Genomic DNA, 24,009 nt, shown 5'->3' on the forward strand with positions numbered 1-24,009 from the left:
CCAGAGCTGCCCACCAAGTCCTCCTGCCATACCAGCCACGTGCCCAGCGGAAGGCCTTGCGCTTTTCCCAGTTCCTAGGAGTTCACAGGGGCACAGGTCCTCCGGGTCTGGCCTCCCTCCTCCCCCCGCCTTCCAATAGCTTCTTTCCTAATCTACTCAGATACACAGTCTCCATGGTGTCTTGTCTATTCAGAGGTACCAGAGCCCGGCCCCAGCCCCCGTTTTAGACGGCCTTTAAGCTCCGTGAGTATAATCTCGTGGGCATGTACCAAGTACCTTTTTCTGGAGAAGAGTGACCACCACACTAGAATTCCCCTCATAACTGCCTCCAGGCCTGACCTAAATGCCCCCCGGGGACAAGCTAAACGTACTTGCCTCTCTCATTTCTTTGTGCCTATTTTTAAATTCTAAATTGTTTTCTCCTCCTCTTACTCTTACCTAGATAAACCACAGGTTTTTCTTTTACTACTTAAGTATGAGGCAAAAAGTGGTGACATCACGCATATTCATTCATTCATTCATTCATTCAACAAGTATTTACAAAGTGTCTGTCCACAAGGCTCGTTCAAGGTGCTAGTTCAAGCCACCGGCATCTCTCATCTGGACTTCTGCGGAAACCTCCAGCCTGCTCTTCCTGCCTCTGCTCTAGGCTGCCTGCAGCCCAGTCCCTGTAGCTGTTGAAGGGCCTCTCTTGGGGAATAGATCTGATGATGTTGCTCTCCTCCTCAGACCTCTCCCTTGGCTTCCCTTCTTTCTCAGAGTAAAACTCAACTCCTGAAGTAACAGATAAAGCCCTCCTGACCTTACCCCTGCCTCTCTCTCTCTCCAGCCTCATCCCCTGCTACGCCCTCTCCCTCTCTCTCTCGGCTCCAGCACCCCAGCCTTTTTGGGGTTCTCCAGCTCACCAAGCCTCAGGGTCTTTGCACCTAGCTGGGCCTGCTGCTTGGAATAGTCTCCCCTGGTCCCACACAGCTGCCTCCTTGTCATTTCAAATCTCAGCTTCAGTGTCATGTCCGTAGAAACGACTTGACCACCCAGTTTACAGTAGCTGCTCATTTACTATTACTTCACCCTGCTGGTTTCATTCTCTGGATAGTCCGTTGACTATCTTATTATTTCACTGTTTATTTAATTCGTTATTTGTCTCCCTCCACCAGAATAAAAATTCCAGGAATGTAGGACTTTTGTCTGCTTTGCTTGTTACTATATTCCCAGAACCTGGTACATAATGCTCAACAGAAATCACTATTGGATGATCAACAGAATGAAGGAATAGGGGAATGTATCAATCACAGTAGTTAAACCCAATAGAGATTAGTGTTTTTTGAAACAACCGAAGGCAGAAGAGGTGGAGCTGTGTGGATTCTCTGCTGTGAAGTTGCCCAGAGGTGGTGGATCCTTGTTAGGGCAGGTTAAATCAGCTCCCTTAGGCCCACCTCCTCCCAGAGACCCTAATTCAACCTGGAGCTGATTGAGCATCTACTCAGGCAAGGCCGCAGTGGTGGGTCCTAGACTAACTCCCCCTCTCCCTTCCGTTCCTTTCTGTCCCTGCTGTCTTGAGCAAGGGTTTCATCCACGGGAGCCCCTGGGTCTAGCATGGGGCTGGCCCTGGGAAGTGCCCAGCCAGGGAAAACCTTTCAGTTGTTCATCATGTCCTGGTCAGGGGGCTGGGACCAGTGCCGAATGAGTCCATCTGGAAGGCAAAGGTTGGTGGCTGCAACTCTGAGAATGGGGGCCCCTTCCTCCTGGGGTCCTTGCCTCCCTGTCTCTTCCCCACTCTGTGTAGGCCGGGGCGGGGTAGGGGGAAGGAGAACATTTCTCTCTGGAGGCTCCTGCTTCATTTTACCTCTTTTGATCCTCACAGCCACTCTATGAGATATTTTACTATCTTCTCCATTTTAAATATGGATAACCTGGAATTCAGAGAATTGTTGTTTTCGTTTGGTGGTTTGGTTTGGTTTGTTTGGTTTGGTTTGGTTTGGTTTGGTTTTAGGCTGTGCCGTGCGGTATGTGGGATCTTAGTTCCCCGACCAGGGATCGAACCCGTGCCCCCTGCATTGGGAATGCAGAGTCTTCACCACTGGACCGCCAGGGAAGACCCCTGAAATTCAGAGAGTTGAACTAGCAGACCCCAGGTCTTGTGGGAGATGAATGTCAAGCTGGCATTGGAGCTCAGGTTCCTGTGGTGACAAAGGCTTTGCACTTTCAGTGCCTCCTCTAAGACAGGAAAAGGAGTCCAAACCCAGCCTCTACGTTTGGAACCTAGGGGTTAATAGAAAGGGGACATTGAGGGTCTTCTAAACTCTGCTGTGTTTAAAAAGAAGACACTGAAATCATAACCCAAGAAAATGGATTGGAGACCCAAGAGTTCAGATACACAGAACTTGTCCTGAAGAAGGGAATAGAAGTTGCCACGGCTGGGGCAGTTGCAGCCAGAAGTGACAGGAGGTCCTGTGTGAAGGCTGAGCGTGTCCCCATTTTCCAGTCCTTCCTAGAGAAAGAGAATCACACGACCTGGGGGTTTTAGAGCCTCTGCTTTATAGATGGGGAAACTGAAGCCCAGGAAAGGTAAATGATATCCCCAGTGTCACATAATTAGTGGGGAAATGAGGCCTAAAACACAGGCCTCCTGAGACACAGAACAGCTCTTCTCTCTACTGCTCCCCAAGCCTCGATTTATAGAAAGGAAGTGACAGAAATGTCGGGTGCCCACTGAGAATAATCCAGACTCCTGGGTTGGAAAGAACCCATCGGGGGTGAAATCGGTGCCGTGAGGTAAGGCAGATTCCCTGGAACAGAGGGCTTGGAGGAACTCCATCATCGCAGGGGTGGGAAGAACAGAGTGTTCTATGAAACCAGGCATCTCCCAGCAATAAAACCACACCCTGCAGTCAGCCCTGAAATTCCACCGCCTTGCTCCCTTCCGGGCCTTCTCCCAGGGTCATCTGAATGTCCATCTATATTGTTAGTAGGGTTCCACGGGAGGAAACACAAGAAGTTAGGAATTGTGATTCTAACTCCCAAGCAGACCCCTGGCATTGCCTGGGCAGAGAGCATGGGAAAATGGCTGTTGAAGGAAAGTAGGTAAGTAGGAATTAGTTCTCTATTTTCTCAATTTATTCCTTCAAAACTAGGATGCTTGATCAAGGCAGGAGCCCCCCACCCTAGCTTCAGTGGACTAACCCAGCGGAGGGAGCCCCAGTTACCATGTACCCCACGCCCTTCCCATCAGTCGCTGTCCCAGGAAGCCTGGGCCCCTGGCGTTCACCTGCATCTCAGCGAGTGCATCACTGGCAGCCAGCCCACCTGATGTGCAGAAGCGGATGCAAACTAACGCTCCTGTTAAATCTGGGAGCAGTTGCCGCCTCCATAGAGTACCCCACCTGGGCCTGGTTGCTAGGGTGATGGGATTGTTTACCTGGCCTCCCAGTGACTAAGCCTCAGAGAGACAACAGCAGGCTCCTCTCAAGGAAATGAGGCTCACCTCTGCGTCCTGTTGCCTCCCCTGCTGCTGCTCGTGCCCTGGGCGCAAGGTGCTGGCCCCGCTGGTGACAGTGAGCCCGCAGCCTGGGGCTCAGGCCACCTGGCACTGGCGTGGCTGCAGGGTTTCATCTTCGCGCTTGGTCAGGATGAGCCCAGTGCCCGGTGATCCTCACTCCCCTGCTCGTGGCCTCAACTCCCCTCTTCCGTGCTTTCCTCTCTGACCTCAGGAGCTGCCACTTTCCCCCGAGAGGCTGTGTCAGGATGTAGGACTCCTCGGTGCGCTAGTGTGAGCAGTCTTCCCTTTTGAACCTAAGCCAGTTTCAAGAGTTGGGGTCGCTTCTCTGTCAGGGATGAGCAGAGATGGGCCCCCATCCCCATTTACCCCTGGGCTGGTTAGGATGACTGAGGCCAGCAGCTGGTCAGCAGCACCCCCGGGCCCCCAGCCTCGGGCCTGACCCCCACTCCCTCCATCCACACCTGTCACTGGCACTGACCCGTGCCCTTCCCCGCTGAGTCCACTCACCTGCAGACCTGCCAGAGGACTGATCACCTTCCTCCAGCCCCAGCAACCAAAGCATCGTCAAACCCGGACTCCTACAACATAGCTACTGCCCGAGAAATCACATCTGGCCACCACACTAGCCCCTCATTCTTCCGCATCCTGTCAGAGACCTGTAAGGCCCTCATCTTGCCCACGAAACCCTCCAGCCCTGTTCTCAAGTCTCTCAGAGTGATAGCCTGGGCTTCCTCGTGCCTACCGCTCTTTTTTTTGACTATAAGAATCCACACGCACACAGAAAAAAGAATCCACACAGCAGGAGCTGATATAAACAGAACAGAAGAGGAGGTGCTCTGATGGTGACGGCATCGCAGGGAGTATTTTTAATCTGTGTGCATGTGGGGTGTGTGTGTGTGTGTGTGTGTGTGTGTGTGTACACTTAGATAATGTGTAGGTTTGTGTGTTATAAATCCATATGCCTTTCAGGGTGGAGAATACACAGAAGCAGTTTGGATGTGAGTGTATAGAGGGGTGTTCTGAGGAGAGTGGGATTTTAGGAGAATATGCTCTGGCCAGTTTACTGATGTACCAGGATTAAGAAAGGTAAGAAATGTTCCCCGCAACATCTAAATGAGGAACTCCTCACTGTAGTTCAGTAGTTCAGCTTTTCCAAAGTGGTTTCTTGTGAGGCTCGTCCATAGGAGCAAAGGCAGAGAGCATCAGGTGAGAACAGAGACAAAGGTTGGCCTTGCCAGCGGCTCACCTCCTCTGTCTCTTCCCCTCTCTCTGCCTCTCTCTCTCTTTCTCTCTCTCACATGCTGTTTCCCTCTTCACCCTCCCCCCACCTCCAGCTGAAGTACTCAAGTTACAGGAGTTAAAATTAAAGATCTTACTTTGAGGCCTATCTTGAAATGGACTTTCTGAAGTATTTTCTTGGGGTTTCAGACATGAGACAGCTGGTGTTTTAGCCTGGATATAGATTTGCCACCTGGTACAGACGCAAGTGAAAAGTGGCCTAAATGAGTTAGTGGCTTGTCTCTCTGTCCTCACACAAAGGCTCAGTGGACAGCTGTGCTGCTCTGCAATCACCAGGGACCCACAGCTCCTTTCTTGGTGTGCTGCTGTTTTCAGTAGGCGCCATCCCTCTGGTGGTCCAAGGTGGCAGTTCCAGCTCCCATTGCCATATCCACAAGCCTGTGAGCGGGAGGGATGGAGAGGAGTTACATATGCCGCTTCCAGTGGTGCCTCATCAGCCAGGACTTAGTCGTGTGCCACACAGCTCAGCATAGGAGGCTCGGAAATATGATGTGTGTGCAGCTAGAAGGTCTGTTTCTATGTAAGGAGGGAAAAATTGATTTGGGGAGATTCATGTCTTGCCATTTCCCATCTTCTTTTTTTCATACAGGTACTAATTACTGAGTTCCTGGAAAGTTCTGGTTGCTTGCTAATAGCTAGGGACTCAGACATAATTAAGATAGAGGCTCTGGCCTTAAGCTGTTGGGAGTTTACCCTCTCAGGTGTTATTTTACCCAAAATCAACAGGTTTCCCTTTATTTGCATCCAAATTATTTTTTTTAGCAGCTATATGGCCAATTTTGTAAGAAAAGGAGGTCATCAATAATCAACACAAAGAATTTTAATCTAAAATTTCTCACTGACTTGATAAGTTTAGTTGCTTATGTCTATTACATTTCTTAGGAACACATATCACCCAAACTGCAAACATACTTTAGTAGGAAACAAGATTGTAAGCCTTGCAATGGTATTACCCATAGCCAGAATTTACCAGAAAGATATCTCTTTAATGGGGAGACCACACTTAGAAGAGACCCAAGAATGGGGAAATGTAGAGGATCCCAAGGTCATCTCCTTACATACACCTTGCCTGTTCCCTCTGTGCTTTTGACCATATTGGTCTTGTGCCTGGTATGTCCTTATCTGCCGACATAAACGGTACTGATTCTACAAGGCCCAGCCCCAGGCCTTTCTTTCCCACAAAGCCTTCCAGGCCTTTGTGTTCTCTTTCCTTTTGTTAGACCCACACTGTTAAGGTCATATATTGTTTCTTTCTTTTTTTATATAAATTTATTTTATTTTATTTATTTTTGGCTGCATTGAGTCTTCATTGCTGCACATGGGCTTTTCTCTGGTTGTGGCGAGCGGGGGCTACTCTTCGTTGCGGTGCCTGGGCTTCTCACTGCGGTGGCTTCTCTTGTTGGGAGAACGGGCTCTAGGTGCGCAGACTTCAGTCGTTGTGGCACACGGGCTCAGTAATTGTGGCTCGCGGGCTTAGTTGCTCCACGACATGTGGGATCCTCCCAGACCAAGGGCTCAAACCCGTGCCTCCCGCATTGGCAGGCAGATTCTTAACCACTGTGCCACCAGGGAAGCCCATATATTGTTTCTTGGTTATGATCCCACCCACACTGTAAACTTGTTAAGGGCAGGAGCCTCCATCAGAGCAAAGCTGGGCATGTAAAATTCTCAAGTAGCTCATGTCGGGCTGACATATTGTCCTGAAGCATGTTTTATTTGAGGTAAATGTAGACACAAGGTTTGAGGTGGGCAGCTCTCCCTAGGTCAGAGTCCCCTGCCCAGCCTCACGGCAAGTCCAAGGGTCCCCAAAGATCCAAAGCTGGGCCTTTAGATTGGGATGGATTGGCAGGGGCTCCCCAAGCAATCTTGTCTGGTTATACTAGAAAATGAAATGTTCTTCATCTTTTAAAAGCCAGTCATAGAACATAGTGGTTGTGCTTCAGAGCCACCAGTGTGTTAATTTTTTTTCAAAAGCAAAAGAAAAAAAGTCAGATTCTTACCCTCTCCTCCTCCTTAATCCGTTCCAAATGAGAGCTTCGAGGAGGAAAACTCCCAGGACCTGCTCTGTTAAGCAAATTGGTTTCTGCTGTGGAGTGGGGCTGGGCTGGGGAATGGAGTTAGGAAAATATATGGAACCTGACATAAAAGATTTGGTTTGTGTTTGGAAAAGGATTCAGGTTGTTTTCAGGTTTTGAGTTACAGCTCGGGTGCGTTTGAAGAAGCAGAATTGAGCGGCACCTTGACCCACAGCCTTTGCGGGCTTTTCATGCAGCTCCTCCTGCCTCGGCCAGGCCCCGTTCAAGATGCCTGGCTTGGCAGGCTGGCTGGGAAACCTTCCTTCATAAGTAACTCCCCAGGGTGGGGACAGGAGTGATAACAGACTTTAAGTGGGAGCTGAACTTCCTTAAGTACTTAGGAAAGGCCATGCCTAAGTCTGGCCCTGGAACTCTCCTTGCCAAGGCATTGCACGTGCTCTTCAAGTCAGTTTGGTTCCTCTAACTTTATTATTTCTCTAACCTCTCTAACCAACAGGCTCTGATTGTGAGCCTGTTTTTATTTTTCACATTCTCTTTTTATACTTTGAAACTGTGGTTATAAAATATACATCAGAAATGTTGGCTCTGCAGCCACGAGACCCAGGAGGCTGTCCAGATGCACAGTGACAGAGCTGCTCCTAGCAGTGCCCCGGCCCCGACCCCTGGCCTTTCAGGGAGGGGCGGGGGTTGGTGGGGGAGACAGTGGTGGCTGGTAACAGACTAGTCCAACCAGGAGCAGAATTCTGGCCAAGTATTCTAGATGTGACTCTGAGAAATTGGCAGGAATATTTTTCTGGGGGCTCCCCAAACACACAATGAGGGGCAGAAGTCCCAGTTTCAGACAAAAGGTTCATTCGTCTCCATGTGGACAGTTCTCCTGGTCCCCATCTTCCTCACCAGCCACACAGGAGGTGTGAGCCGCAGGGCACGTAGGTAAAAACAATACCAAAAAGCAGCCTGTTTCATTCACCGCCATTTGCCGGAAATGGTTGTCACGTTCATGTCACTATAGAACTCAGAGGCTGGGCGCAAGACATCTTCCCACGTGCTGGCCTTCCCATGTTCTACTCCACCCAGTTCCAACCCCTCCTTTCATCCTCTTGCCATCTCTTTTTTCCCCAAGTTCCTCCCTGCCCTGCCCTTCCTCCAACCAGAAAACATGTAGGAATCTCCCGATATTGCTTCTACCTTGACTCCAAACAGCGCTGGGTCTTTTTGAACAGAGCTGTCCATAAATCTTAGATTGCTTTTCATCTTTGAAAAAGCCGCTTCTATCAGCAAGCCATTATTCACATGTCAGGGGCAGGGGAAAGTTCACCGAATTTCAAACTTCAATTTCTTTTCACTCCAGTTTACATCTACTCCCCAGAGACCACAGAAATTTTTTAAAAATCAGTCCCAATAGGCAAGGTGCCCCATGACATAGCCTGCTAGAACCAGGGCCAGGCACCTGGGTATGAAGGAGGGCCGGGGACGGGAGAGCAAGCGTGGGTTTGCCTGGATGGGAGTTGACTGGCTCTAACCCATGGGGGAAGATAACTTCAGGTTCTCGGAGAATTAAAAACCACTGGCCTCACTTTAGAGTGGTGGATTTGGGGAGACAGGTGATATTTATAATGAAAGGCTCAACTTAGCCGTGACTGTAAATTACAAATAGGGAATCTAGTATAATACAGCTAATGGGCTAAATATACTTCGCTTCCATGTTATACCAGCTAAAGGAGAGGTGAAGGGAGAGCTGGAGCAGATGGGAAGAGAAAGGAGGAAGGGGGCATGGGGGCAGAGAAGCCAACTCCACTCAAGGACCTGGCTCTTTCGGTCTTTCTGCTTTGTATTCTTCAGCACATTGACTTGACCTCATGCTTGTTCCCATGGTTACAAGATGGTGTTTGCACCTCCAGAGAGCACCTCAGCGTTCTAGGTAGGAAGGAAGGATCAAGAACATACAGTTTTCTTATCACCGAGGTGCTTTTTTTATTCAGGAAGAAAAAATGTCCCCAGCCCCGCCCCCCGACCCCAGCAGCTATCTCTGCATGTCTCCTTGACTAGTTCTGGGTACATGGCCATCTCAGCTACCAAGGTAGGCTGAGAGAGGAAGAGTCAGTCATGAAAAGGAAAATGAGATGGGGCTAGACGCATCACCTGGAGCTGATGCATCACCTCCCACAACAGAATGGGACTTCTGTTAGCAAGGAAGAGGCGGAGAGAGGAAGAGTCAGTCATGAAAAGGAAAATGAGATGGGGCTAGACGCATCACCTGGAGCTGATGCATCACCTCCCACAACAGAATGGGACTTCTGTTAGCAAGGAAGAGGCGGGGGCTGATGGGCGGGCTCTAGGTGAGGGCTCAGCATGCTCCCAGGAAGCGCCGTGACATATTAGGGAACTATAAGCAGTCCAGCATGAGAGTGTGAGTAGGATGGGAGAAGAACAAGAACCGAAACTGGAGAGGTGAGGGCTGGATCTTCAAAGGCCTAGAATGCCCTGCTGACGGCTTGGCTCTCTATGGGAGCCTTTCCAGGTTCTAAGTAGGAAATTGAGATGGTCATGAACATTACCCAGAAGAGGGGAGGGGCCACCAGTGCCCTCTAAAGCAGTGGTTTTCACACTTCACTGTGTACGCAGATGACCTGAGGATCTTGTGAAAATCAGCTTCTGATTCAGTAGGTCTAGGGAGGGCATGAGATTCCCCATTTCTCACAGACTCCCAGGGGCTGTTGATGCAGCTCAAGAGACCATACTCAGATATGCAAGACCCGAAAGGATTACTCTTGAAAAGAAATGTCCAGATGTGTTTGTTAAGCATTTTTAACATAACTGCTAATGTAACTGAAAAAAAGGAATTGACTGAAATCATTAAGGGAAAAAAGACAATTACTCTTTCTTTTTTTATTTTGGCTGCATTGAGTCTTAGTTGTGGGATCTTTGTTGAGGCATGTGGGATCTTTCATTGTGGCATGGGCTCTTCATTGTGGCACGCGGCCTTCTCTCTAGTCGTGGCGTGTGGATTTTCTCTAATTGTGGCGCTCAGGCTCCAGGGCACGTGGGCTCTGTAGTTGTGGCGCAAGGGCTTAGTTGCCCCATGGCATGTGGGATCTTAGTTCCCTGACCAGGGATCGAACCCACGTCCCCTTCATTGGAAGGCAGATTCTTTACCACTGGACCACCAAGGAAGTACCAAGACAATTACTCTTATTTTTTTTAAATATTTGTGTTTTTACGTAGGATGCACCTTGACATTTTCTACTGTATGTCAATTAAGACAGTTACTCTTGGATTGAGTTTTCCCCTACCAGAAAGGCAACATCTGATGTAATTTTTAGAAATCCAATGTCTAAATGTAACAGAAAGACCAAACCAACCATGGTTTGAACACAGTGGAAGTTCCTCTCTCGGGTTAAAGTGATCCCTGAGGAGTTGTCGAGGCTGATTGGCAGCTCTCAGTCATGAGGGACCCAGGCCCCAGGCTGCCTCTGTCTTTCTGCTTCCCTCTCCTGGCATGTGGCTTCCATCCTCAAGGTCACCTCTTGGTCCCAGATGGCTGCTGGAAGCCTCAGCTGTCCCATCCTCATTGCAGATGAGAAGAAAGGAAAGAAAGAAGAGCAGTAAGAGCTCATGCTCTTTCCCTTCTTGTTGGCCACAAATTGATAACGTGGCCATATTTAGCTGCAAGGTGGGCAGAGAAATGTGTTCTTTTGGCCTGGGCGTATTACCTAGAGTTCTTTTACCAAGGAAGAAGGGAGTACCTCTAACTGTGTCACTTTGATACAGGAGATACATAAAAAATGAATGGAATGGTTGAAAATAAAGGGATGAACAAAGTATTCAGGCAAACGTCAACAAAAAGAAAGCAGGGGTGGCAATAGTAATATTAGGCAAACTAAAATTTCTACCAAAAGTAGGAAGATGGGCAGAAAGGGACACATTGGATAATAAAAGGTGTAGTCTACAAAGAAGATGTAGCAGGCATAAACCTTTATATGTCACGCAAAATAGCATCACAGTATACATTCCCCCCCAAAAAGACACACTATCATAAATATTAGGGGGAAAAATTGTTAAAATTACAACCAAAGTTGGATACTTTAACCTTCCTTCCTCAGAATTTATAAGGTCAAGCAGATTAAACATAAATAAGGTTATAAAGGATTTGAATGCCATATTTAAAAACTTGGATATATTTTAACCTGGTATTCTGCAGACAGAAAATTAAGCATCCATTTCAAATATCTACATAACATTTATAAAAATTGATATTTTGAGTCATCAAGAAAATTTCAATTCCATAAATTAGGAAACTTTCTAGGCCACATTCTGACCAAACTGCAAGCAAACTAGAAATTTAAAATAAAAACATTAACAATAAAATGCCACTTGGATATTTACACACCATCTTGTAAATAAGTTATGCCAATGACAGAATAAAAGTTAAAAACTCCTTTGGGGCCCAAACAGATGAAAACACCATCAAGATTTAAGAAGATGAGCCTCTCCTCAGGGGAGATACTTGGCATTATTTTAGACAATTAAACTTTTATCCATAGCATACAATGACTTCTTTAAAAATCAGTAAATGAAGATAATAGAAAAAGAGGCAAAAGATTTAAACCAAGCACTTTGTGGAAGAAAAAAATAGCCATGAACAGTACACATTTGGAAAAAAATGCTCATCCTGACTAATAATAAAGAAATGCCAACTAGAACAACAATGCCTGGACATTTTCCCCATATCTTGCTGGCAAAGGATAAAAAGATGATGTTTGGGCTTCCCTGGTGGTGCAGTGGTTAAGAATCTGCCTGCCAATGCAGGGGACACGGGTTCAAGCCCTGGTCTGGGAAGATCCCACATGCCGCGGAGCAACTAAGCCCGTGTGCCACAACTACTGAGCCTGCACTCTAGAGCCTGCGAGCCACAACTACTGAGCTCATACACCACAACTACCAAAGCCCACATGCCACAACTACCAAAGCCCACGCGCCTACAGCCTGTGCTCTGCAACAAGAGAAGCCACCGCAACGAGAAGCCTATGCACCACAACAAAGAGCAGCCCCAGCTCGCCACAACTAGAGAAAGCCCGTGCACAGCAATGAAGACCCAATGCAGCCAAAAATAATAAATAAAATAAATTTTTAAAACGATGACCCTTACTCAGGATGTTTGAGGCTGTGGAGGAACCGGCGCGATCATAGCTGATGAGACTGTAAATTGGTACATTTTTCGAGGGAGTTTAATGTTATCTATAGAAATTTTAATCTATGTATATACCAATTGATCCAGTAATTCTACTTCTAGGAATTTATCCTATAGAAATATGTGCACAAGTGCAAAGTACAGGTACAAGGTTATTCCTTTCAATGTTGTTTACAGCAGGAAAAGAAGGAGCAACCTAAATGTCCCATCAAAGGACATTAAATAAAGTTGGATATATCCCCATACCACAGGGCAGTTTAAAATAGTGTAGTAAATCTCTGTGAACTGATGTGCAAAGGTATTCATGATATATCGTTACCTGAAAAAAGCAAATAGAACAGAATTTGTAGAATGATCCCATTTATAAATAATAATAGTTTTATGTAAATACATAATTTTTTAAAGTCTAGAAGGCCATATATTATGAATTACAGTCTCTGGTACCTACAGGGACCTGGCAAGGAGCTCAAGTGCATGAACTGTGTGGGTGTGCAATCAGAGTAAATAGGAACAACGGTGAACAGAACACGTGCTGCCTCAATTGTAGTCAAATGTTGGGCAGTTTGTAGCATTGCCAGTTTCCCCCGGAGCCCCGTGGATCAGAACTTGGGAGAGGCAGCTCTTTCTGTTTCAGCCCCAAGATGGTCTCTTGGCCCCTTAGCAAGGGCAGTAGTGATGGCTCCTGTGTCCTCTTCAACAAGTGCTCGGTGAACCTGGAGCTTCTGGTTGAGGGCAGCTTCAATGCCCCCTCCCCTTAGCACAGTGGCCTGGGCTCAGTCACATCACCAGGAAAGTGACAGTGACTAAAACTGAGGATAATATTTTTTTTAGCACCATAGATTATCGACTGTGTTTTGTTTTGGCTTTACTTGTTCCTTAGTGTTCTACAAGGTCACTCTCCACCTCAGAACCTCCAGAATCTTTCAGAATCTTCAGGAAACCCCACACAGGCCAAGTTATCCACAATCCCAGTGTAACTCTGTGTACGGTTACACCTTTTAGTGTCTGTGACCCTTGGCTGGGAGAGGGGCTGCTGACAGTTGTACTAGCGGAGAATAGCAGGAAATAGGCAGCTCAGGACGAGAAAACTTGAGGATTGATATCCCTCAATTGCTGACTGCCATCCTGCCTAGCAAATCTCTGTGCTGCTTCATTCATTTCCAAAAGTGGCCTTGCACTTGATTTTCCCCCCAACCCTCAGTATAAATATTGGCCTGGTCTTTGAGTTCTGATCCAAAGAATGGTTTGGCCTCCAGTACAGGGTTGCCAAATTTAGCAAATAAAAATACGGGACACACAGTTAAATTTGTTTTTCTTTTTCTTTTATTTATTTATTATTTATTTGGCTGTGTCGGGGTCTTAGTTGCAGCATGCAGGATCTTCATTGCAGCATACGGGATCTTTCGTTGAGGTGCATGGGCTCTTCGTTGAGGCTCATGGGCTTCTCTCTAGTGGTGTGCGAGGTCCAGAGTGCATGGACTCAGCTGCGGCACGCGGCTTTGTTGACGGGTGGCATGTGGGATCTTACTTCCCGGACCAGGGATCGAACCCAGGTCCCCTGCATTGGGAGGCAGATTTTTAACCACTGGACCACCAGGAAAGTCCCAGGACACCCAGTTGAATTTAAATTTCAGATAAATCACAAAAAACTTTTTGGTGTAAGTATGCCCCATGCAGTATTTGGGACATAACGTATGCTGAAATGGTATTCATCATTTATCTAAAATTCTGATTCAGCTTGGGGTCCTCCATTTAATTCAACGGTTTTTCTCCAGCGGACTCTTGTGGCTCCCCCATTCCAAGGGGGGGCACCTGAAAGTTTAAGGATAAAGATCAGTAGGAGTTGTAGGTAAGAGTTGCCCACTAATAGGCATTGCCCAGAGCACTGCAAATCACCTCCCCCTCCACTTTTCTGTGCCTCCTCCCACTTCTTGCTTGCTTCCCTACTTCTGAGCTGGGGCCTCACCTCCTACCCCTGGGCTTTCTCTCCTTTAGTTTGCGGCTTTCCCCTACCCTCACCTTTCCTCCTCTTCTCCTCATTTTACTCTCACTGGTCCAGAACATGTAATTAAAGTTTACATATTTGAGTGTTGGTTATATGTATAAATTTATATGTATAAATAATTTATATGTATAAATAAGGTTTTGTGTTCCTTGCTGTAATTTAAATAGCAGGGGAATTGAATTTTTTGTGTGTGTTTCTTTTCCTTTTATTGATAGGTGGCCTTGGGTTTATTTTTAGCGACGTGAATCATTGACCTTCACCATGAGTGGGAAGAAAGGTCTCCCGTTTCCGGAATGAGCTCATCTGCATCTTCCTAAGACAGATGCCAAAGGGAAGGAGGGGAGTGGAATAGATTGAAGTCAGGAGACAAAAGGGGGTTCTGCTAAGTCGACCCATTCAGGGCAGGAGGCTCAGAAGCCTCGTGTACTGCCCCACAGCCAAGCCTTTTGGAACTGGGCCCAGCTGCCCCGGGAGGGGTGCTCCTCTCTCCTCTTTGCGATTGATCACCTGACTCCTTCCCAGAGAGCAGCAGCTTCTAACAGACAGTGAAGAGCATGGTTGGGGCTCATTACTAGGCCCCTCTGGTGTTCTGCTTCTATTCTCTGCCTCTCCTAATGGGAGCTGACACTTGAAGGAAACTTTATTCTGGCTCCTCTCCCCCCCCACACACACACATACACGGGCGAGGTCTGGGCAGTTCTCTGAGCTTCCTCTGCATTAGAACCTCTGGTTTCTAGTTGCTGCCCTGAGGGACCCTGATTTCTGTCTTCTCCCTCATTCTCTCCTTGCCTGTGTTTCTCCATCCCCATTCTCCACCCACCAACAGAGGGCCCGTAACTGAGGAGGTGCTTTCCCATCTGGGAAGGAGACCTTTGAAGGGCAGTGCCAACTTGAGAGAGAATAGTGACCTGGGAATCAGAGAGTCTCCTCTATCCTGAACTAGTTGGCTCTACTCTCTTGGCCTCGGTTTTGTCATCTATAAAATGGGAGTGATCACATATCTCACAGCTGTATTAAAGTAGGAAGAAAAACAAATGTCAAAAAATGAACAAGGTTCTGTCCTCAATCTAAATGCTAAATGATATTTCTTTAATGGTAGAAAACTAGAAGCTTTCTGTTTGTTACAGAATCCTTTTCATTCTCCCAATTAGAGAATCTTACCACTTTATTTTAGAGGCATCTTTTAATTCCTTCTGTGGTAGCTTCATGAACATCTGGGTGTTCTTTCCCATCTCTCTTTTCAGGCAGGGGAGAATTTAAAGGAGGCTGAAGGCATAGGTATGTTGCCCTTGACATTCCATCCTGTGTTTCAGTAGAAAGGAGTTTAGCTCTGTCAAAAGTTTGACCTAATGGTTTGTGACCGAGTTGAGGTATCTTCACTTTGTCTAGAAGACAGCTGCCTGAGTTTGAGGTCAACACTCGCCAAATAGCTGGAGGTACCCAAAGACTTTTGGACCAGATCTCTCAATTTTGATGGGAATAAAATAACAAAGCTTCCCCCAGATGGAAGCCCGATCCTGAGGGAGGCCCACAACCTGGGCTTCCCAGAGCATGTGGGAAATGGAAGATTCGAGGTCACCGCATTCCGAGTCCAATACTTGGACAGAGCTTGTCCGTTCCCTTGGTTACAGCCGTGTGGGGCTCCAGTGGGCTCAGGGCTTCTGCCAGAGCACAGTCTCAGCAGTTACCTGCTCACCTTGCAATACTGTTCAGTCCTCACCTTCGAAGCTGCCCCACTGCTGGGGACAGACAATGAAAGTCAGCCATACCGTGGAAATTTATGTTGGGGAGAGAAGACAGGGGCAGATCAAAGCCTCTGTAACCCAAGAATTCCTCAGCAGCTCAGAGTCCCTTAATAATTATGGTTTGGAGATTTGCCAGAAAGCAAAACCACTTAGCATGCAGTGTTTAACAATGAACTGTTTTCTGTGTTCATAATAGTCTCTGTGCAGAGCAAATAGGCACCTTGAACAAAGGGTAGGATATTTATATGTGTATATGAAATAAAATGTACTGCCTTCAACCAGAATTTATCTGCAGGGAAGAATGTGGCACTTCCCTCTGTACTGGTACTTGTTTTATTAGTAAACTGGAGAAAGGCTACACATCCTGCCCCCAACCCACCTCCATGCGTTAAAAACAAAAATCTTTGTTTAACCCAGAATTTTCCAAACATGTTTAATAGCCAGATCTTTTTTTTTTCTTTTCTTTTTCCTTGGGTTGATCTTAGAGTTTGGAGTTTTCTGTTTTAAGTGTCTACTAACATTCTAAAAAGCCAGCATCCCAAGGGAAATTTTCTGGGAAATGATGACCAAAGAGTGTAGGAAGCAGGGATTTAGACCAGTAGGAAGATGGGAAAAGAAAGTCCCAAGCCCTGAGGGGTGACGAACAGGATTTCTGGAACTCAGGTCTGTACAGCAGTTTGGTGAACCCCCTCCTTGGACCCTGTTTCTCTATGTCATTGTTTGTTCAGTTAGTCATTTATTCAACAAACATTTGTTATTGGGGGAAATTGGAGAATGGCTTCTTGGAGGAAAGTCTATTAGAACTGAAGCTTAAAGATTAGATATAATTTGAGTGAGAGAAGTTGGAAAAGATGGGGAGCATTCTAGAGAGACAGAGATGGCCAAGTGTGAGGAAAGGAATAAATTAGTATACAAGCCTTCATATGCGAGTAGGGTGTGGTGAGATGAAGCTGGGATGCTTCGGAGGACCTTTGGATCAAGCAAGACTCTTTCACACGCAAAAGACAGAAAGTCTGATCCAACCGGCTCCAGCCCAGGGGGTGCATATTGGGTCATGTAACTGAGAGTTCTGGGGTGGGGGCTGGCTTCAGTCATGGCATGGTTCAAGGGCTCAGAGAGTGTTCCAAGGACCTGGTTTCTCGCCATTTTTCTTCTCTGCTGTTAGGTTCTGTTTTCAGATAAGCTCTCACTTACGTTGGTGTTCTAAGATGGCTGCAGCAGCTCCAGCCTTTGCATCTTCACTTATTGAAGGCCTGTGTGAGTAAAGTCTCTTTATTTTTATTTTACTTATCTTTTCTTTAAATAAATTTATTTATTTATTTTTGGCTGCATTAGGTCTTGTTGCTGCACGGGCTTTCTCTAGTTGTGGTGAGCGGGGGCTACTCTTCACTGAGGTGCGCAGGCTTCTCATTGCGGTGGCTTCTCTTGTTGCAGAGCATGGGCTCTAGGCGCACGGGCTTCAGTAGTTGTGGCTCACGGGCTCTAGAGCGCAGGCTCAGTAGTTGTGGCGCACGGGCTTAGTTGCTCCACGGCATGTGGGATCTTCCCAGACCAGGATTCGAACCTGTGTCCGCTGCATTGGCAGGCAGATTCTTAACCACTGCACCACCAGGGAAGCCCCTCTTTATTTTTTTTTTTCTTTTTGCGGTACGTGGGCCTCTCACTGTTGTGGCCTCTCGCGTTGCGGAGCACAGGCTCCGGATGCGCAGGCTCAGCGGCCATGGCTCACAGGCCCAGCTGCTCCGCGGCATGTGGGATCTTCCCAGACCGGGGCGCGAACCTGCGTCCCCTGCATCGGCAGGCGGATTCTCAACCACTGCGCCACCAGGGAAGACCCCCTCTTTATTTTATTTTTTATTTTTTATTTTTTTGCGGTACGCGGGCCTCTCACTGTTGTGGCCTCTCCCGTTGCAGAGCGCAGGCTCCGGGCACAGGCTCAGTGGCCATGGCTCACGGGCCCAGCCGCTCCGTGGCACGTGGGAATCTTCCCAGACCGAGGCGCGAACCCGTGTCCCCTGCAACGGCAGGCGGACTCTCAACCACTCACTGCGCCACCAGGGAAGCCCCCCCACTCTTTATTTTTAAATGATTTTTTTTTTTTTTTTTGCACACGCCGTGTGGCATGCGGGACCTTAGTTGCCCGCCAGGGATCGAACCCGCACCCCTTGCAGTGGAAGTGCAGAGTCTTAACCACTGGACTACCAGGGAAGTTCCTAAATGCTTTTTTAATGGCTGTAGTTGGGTTCCTGGCCCATCTTGGAACTAATCTCTGAGGCAAGGCACATGATGCCCTGAGTGGCTTAGACTTGGGGCAGGTGCCCATGCCTGGAGTGGGGGGAAGGGGGCAGCTAGTCACACCCAAACCATGTGGACTAAAGGTGTACAGGGGCTGGCGCTTCAGGGGAAGACTGGGGTACAGCTCTCCAGAGAAGGTGAATGGCAGCTAGGTCACAAAAACAACAGATGTCCACTAAAACCTGGAGTGCCAGGGCAAAGAATCTGGATATCATTTGCACCAGAGAACCAGTAAAAATTTTTGAACAAATAAGTAACATGATCAGAGCTATACATTAAGATTACTTCAACTACAGTTTAATAGCTCCCATGTGCTTGGCACATGGTAGGGACTCAATAAATATATATTGAAAGAGAGATAAATGGATGGATTGGGGGTGGGGAGAGAGAGAAATGAAAGGTAGGGAGCATTTGTAGGAGACCATTGTAATGGTTTGGGAGGGGAGTTAGCAAAGGAAATAATGAAAACCCGTCAAGAAAACCAAGAGGTTCCATCATCAGGAACCCACATAAGGAAAAACGATCAAGAGGACAGGGTTGGTCAGCCATGCCAATCACCATCAAAAGGTCAGGTCAAGGAGTATAAGGACTGAGGAAATGTCATTAAGTGAGAGTTGAGAGAGAGGGTCCTGTAGTGGGAAGGTCAGAAGCCAGCTTCAAGGAGTTTAAAAGTAAGTACACTGTATAGCATCATCACTCTTCTTATCCAGCCCCCTTCAAACTCAGCAAAAAAAAAAAATGCCCCTTCACCTCCACACATTCTTCATGCAGCACCTTATGCCAGACCCATGACCTTTCTTCAGCCACAGTGCCCTTTTCTCCCATGTGTCTTTAGGCTCCCCTTCTCCCTCTCTAGGCTGTCTCTCATATAAATATTGACATTACTCCCTTGTCCTAAAACCACATTTCCTAGATCCTGCTCTGCCTTCAAGCTAATGTTTCAAAAGAATCAGTAGAAGAATTTTGAAGTTGCGGAGGACGGAAGTTTGAGCTTATGTTGAATGTCTTTTGTAGAAGACAAGATTATCTGTAAGGATGAGTGGTTAGGGCGTAGGATATAGGGACAGGGAGGTGGTTGCAAGAGTATATACAGAAGTTCAGTTAGGAGTCACCAAAAATGAATGAAAGGATAGCCAGGGGGCAGCAAGAGGCCAGTTGAGATGAAAGAGCATGAATGTATAGAGAGCCTAATGAGCATCCTGCCTCCCTTCAGTGGAAATCGGTGGCTCAGTAGATGGGTTTGGGGATAGATGGTTATGGAGCATTGTTGAGCCTGGAACGAGATCAAGTTGACAAGGGAAGTGGGGGCAAGGAAGAGCATCCCAGACCCAGGGAGCCCAGGATATACAGAGAGAGGCAAGTGATGGCCTGAGAGAAGGGCAGGGTCAAGGATGGTCAGGAATATGGTGAGGGGGTAGTTCTAGTGGAAGAAGTAGAAGGTTAAACACTTGTTTTAGGGATATCAGGGAGGCCATATGGTATAGAGGCCATAGTGGATAGACTGTAGGGTTTAGATCCCATACCCTCACGTGTCTCTGCTTACCTTATTTATAAAATGGGGCTCACAAAACCTTCAAAAGGTCATTGTAATGAATACATATGTAATTAATTTATATGGAGTACTTATGATAGTGCTTACACATAATGAGTGCTCCATAAATGTTAGCGATGATGGTATTCATTTAAAAGTGATGAAAAAGCTTAGAATTTGAGATCTTGAAGTCGAAACAATTCTAAGTAATGGCAAGGTCTCAGATGCTATCGTGGTTATTGGGAGTAAAGTGAAATTGGAGATGGAGAGTATTGGAATTAAAGAGGTTGAAGAACGTCAGAACCACATACTGGGAGGGATATCTTTACGGATGTTGAAGTCACCAGTTGGGTGGCAATGACTCTGCGTCACTGAGAAAGGCCAGGTCTCTAGTTAAAGGATTAACAAGAACAGGGAGGTGGTTAGTTTGGACTTCAAAAGAAGAGAGTGATTGTTGAGTGCGAAGGGGGCGAGGGTTGTCTACAAGTGGCAGAAGGCATAGGTTGACCTGAGTCAGAGACTGAGGGAAAGGAGGAACAGCCTCTCCTGGAAAGTTAGGAATATGGAGCCTTCTGGCAGGAGGAGAAAGAAACAGGGACAGGATGAAAAATGAGGAGAATTTGCTCACAATAGAACAGATTTTGATTGAGAAGAGCTGTTTTTCATAAGAGCTTTTAAGAAAAACCATTCCCCGAGCCCTGGAGGCAAGTCTGAATCAGGCAAGGGGATAGAAAGGAAGTGGAAAGGAGGTTCTCGAGGGGATTCCTGAGAAAGCCTATAGAAGGAAACTCTGTTCCTCATCTTGACTGTAAGATGTGTGACCTTAGACAAGGCGGTTCAGGACTGTATGCTGGTCCCCAGAGCTGGACACCACTCCCTGACGGCCCGCCCACATCCCTGGGGGGTCCCCAGTTCTGCATGCATTTCCCAGCTCAGTGCCACTGGGCACTCTGACAGATAGAGGGACCGGAAGAGCTGGGATTGGGGGCTTCTGTTTTTAGAGAGCAGACAAAATGGCTTTTAAAGGGAAGGAAACAGGACACCAGCAAGCTTCGTGGCTGAGTTCTCTTCCAAGAGCGCTGCTCTGTAACATAATTGTATTCAGACATTTTTTTTGCATGACATCAGGGAATAGCCTCCCTAAAAAGCTTTCATGAAAAAGCACAACTATAAAACAGACTCAGGCAATGAAATGGAAACCAGACGAGTGGGTCTGTGTAATTCGGGTAAAAAGATTTCTCCTTACAGCTTTGTGATCTGATCTCTGCTCTGTGCATAAAACTATTTCACGGGCTCCACTTACATATGAGTCTTACCTGGCAGGTGCTTCTAGGCGTAAGATGTCTTGCTTTATTACCAAACGTGATGAGGTGTAGGAAAACAAGGCTTCCCTCCTCCATGGCCATTCAGACCACCCTCCTAGGCTTGCAACCTTTCTAGTCCCCCGAGCCTTAAACCTCTGTCCTTGTGTGAGGCAACACCTGCAGCAGGAGGGAGGGCTGGCCCCTCTTCCCTCTTTGCCCTTTTTACCCCTATGTACACCTTCATCTTTCCACCCCTCACACACCTGCTCAGGGCTGGTCTTTGGGAACTATGTCCTGGGGAGCAGTACTCATTAAAGAGCCCCTTTCTCACCCACCCCTTTTATTTAAAGCCACAAGGGTACAGAATTGAATTACCTGGCATTCTCTGTTCTTGGCACACCCTCTGGCTCCATCCCCAAAGAGGTGGGGTTTTTTTGTAATTTTTTTTTTACTATTAAAGTGAAATTCACATAACCTACAATTAACCATTACAAAGTATACTCTTCAGTGGCATTGAGTAATTCATAATATTGTGCAACCATCACCACCCTCTAGTTTCAGAACATTGTCATCACCCCTCAAAAATCCCACATCCATTAAGCAGTCACTTCCTATCCTAACCTCCTGTTCCAGCTCCTTGCAACCTCCAGTCTGCTTTCTGTATCCATCAATTTTCCTATGCTGGATATTTCATATAAATGGAATCATATAATGTATGACCTTTTCTGCCTGCCCTTTTTCACTAGGCATAATGTTTACCAGCTTCCTCCATGTTATAGCATATATCAGTACTTCATTTATTTTATGCCCAAGTAATATTCTGTTGTATGGATATACCATATTTTGTTTATCTGTTCATCCAATGATGGACATTTGGATTGTTTCCACCTTTTGACTGTTGTGAATAATGCTGCTGTGAACATTCATGTACAAGTTGTTGTCTGAGTACTTGTTTTCAGTTCTTTTGGATGTATCCCTAGGAGTGAAATTCCTGGATTATATGGGAATTCTGTGTTTAACTTTTTGAGGAACTGGAGATCCTTTCTTGATGGATTCTCCTAGGTCTGCTCTGACAAAGAATAGCAGGTGTGTACAGCCCCATCCTCACCCTCTGAGACACATTGACCTCATTCTGCTAGATCTGGAAAGAAACTGAAGGAATAAGGCTGAGGAACCAGGAGTCTCTCTGGAAATGAAGAGGTCACCAAAGAGATGCTGAAAAGGTTGGACTAAGGCGAGGGAAGAACTTAGTGAGAGAGGGACTCAATGGCCCAGAATGAAGGAAGATGTGGATCTAAAGCCTGGTATTGCCAATCTACTAGTGATGGGGGTGTGATACAAGAGAGCCATGGACCTACTTAGTCCTGTAACTATGGGGGCAGGGGAGCCAGGCAGAAAGAGCCTTTCATGCTAAGGAGTTAGCCCTCCTTGGGCTTCGAGGAGCCACTGAAGACTTTTAAAGGAAGTGCTAGAAAGGTCACCCAGACCATAGGGTAGAGGATGGCTTAGAGACAAGAAAGGTAAGACCGGAAGCAAGGAGGCTGGTTGGAAGGTTGCCATGATTCCAAAAGGAAGACTGGTGAGGGTGAACCTCGGAGTGGCAGTGGGGATGGAGAGAGACGATTGTCAGGACCGGTAACTGTGGATACAGAGGCGAGGGCCAGGGATGAGCTGCCCCTGAGAAGAAAGGGCAGCAAGTAGCTGAGGAGAGAGTGCCAAAGCACTGCTCACACTGCCAGAGACTGGATTCAGATGAGAGGTGGGAGGCTATGAGTTTAAGGACAGGAAGGCTCTGGGAGCAGGCCAGAGAACTCCTTGAGCGAGGACGAAATTCAGAGGAGACTTGCTTCCTTTCTGTCCCTTCAAGCCAACAGAAATTTCAAAATGAGTTCATTGTGTTTTGACCTCACCATTTGGACTTGGAGAACATGGCAACTCCATGTAAGTACAAATTTTTAATCTGAATTATACCAACATTAATAAATTTTCAGCAAGAAATTATTTTCCAATGTAACTCCATCAAGCCAATGTAATTCCTTGATCGATTTTCTCTATAGAGCAGTTAAAATTTTCTAATGTTCTCCCTTATTTTAAGTATCAACTATTTTATCTATCAATTTGGCAGTTGAAAGTTTGCTTTTTAAGTCAAAAATTTTAGTAAGAGTTTTACCATAACTGGTTTTAGACTTCGTCAAGTTTTTTTTCGTTTGTGTTTGTATGTTCGTTTCCACCAAGTCACATTTTCCCCCCTAGTTATTTTTATTATCATTTGCAGTTTTCAGTGTCACAAACAGAATGACTTCTTTGGTCGATTATTATGAATTTTATCTTGTGCTATTTAGCCACTGTCAGTTTAGTTCTATGTTGATTGTTTTTACCAGTAACATTCATGGCAAGATCAAAACATCCTCAAGGTCAAAAACAACCGGCTTCTCCCCAGAGTTCCTCCTCCTCCTAATCCCTCCTCCCAGCCTCCCCACCGAAGGGCTGATGCTGAAAGCAAAGGAGCTGTTGTGGGCAGTGAACTCCAGGGCCTCAAAACCCTTAAGACCCAGATGCTCTTCCTAGCAGCTCATTTACATCCATCCTGCCACAGTTTGATCTTTTCTCCTTTTTAGTTGCTAAAAACCCAGAGCCTCACTGCTCTATGTTCTCTGAATGGTCATGGCTTCCTTGGCTTGTTCTTAAAAAGAGAGATTTTCTGTGGCCTCTCCCTTCCTTTCGCTTCCCTCCCTTCAGGCTTCTCCAGCCTCAGCCTCACCTCCCCCAGCCCCGGGTCATGGCAGCAGGTGGTTCCGATGCCATTGGGAGGCCTACCGCAGTTGCAGGGAGGCTGCTGGGGAATGTTGGCCACAGATAGGGAAGGCCTTGGGTAACCTGGGAGTGAGCTCAATCTCAGGGTACAAACTCCCCAGAAACTTTGAAACCACAGGCACTTCCATTTTGAGCACTGTTTATATATCTTAAAATCACTTTGTGAGGGGCTTCCCTCGTGGCGCAGTGGTTAAGAATCCACCTGACAATGCAGGAGACACAGGTTCGAGCTCTGGTCTGGGAAGAGCCCACATGCCGCAGAGCAGCTAAGCCCGTGCGCCACAACTACT

General features: G+C 46.9%; 1 protein-coding gene across 7 annotated transcripts in view; it reads left to right on the forward strand.

Moving 5' to 3' along the window:
• The window catches only part of THADA (THADA armadillo repeat containing), a 312,556-nt gene that overhangs the window by 270,334 nt on the left and 18,213 nt on the right, over window positions 1–24,009 (forward strand). The window contains exon 37 of one of the 7 annotated variants that reach the window (XR_010835563.1): window positions 16,941–17,032. The exons of the other annotated variants lie outside the window; for them this stretch is intronic. The gene's annotated coding sequence lies outside the window, so the exon portion shown is untranslated. The remainder of the gene's footprint in view (window positions 1–16,940; window positions 17,033–24,009) is intronic. 7 annotated transcript variants of the gene reach the window in all.

This window comes from Kogia breviceps, chromosome 11, assembly GCF_026419965.1.
Source record: "Kogia breviceps isolate mKogBre1 chromosome 11, mKogBre1 haplotype 1, whole genome shotgun sequence".
NCBI lineage: Eukaryota > Metazoa > Chordata > Mammalia > Artiodactyla > Physeteridae > Kogia > Kogia breviceps.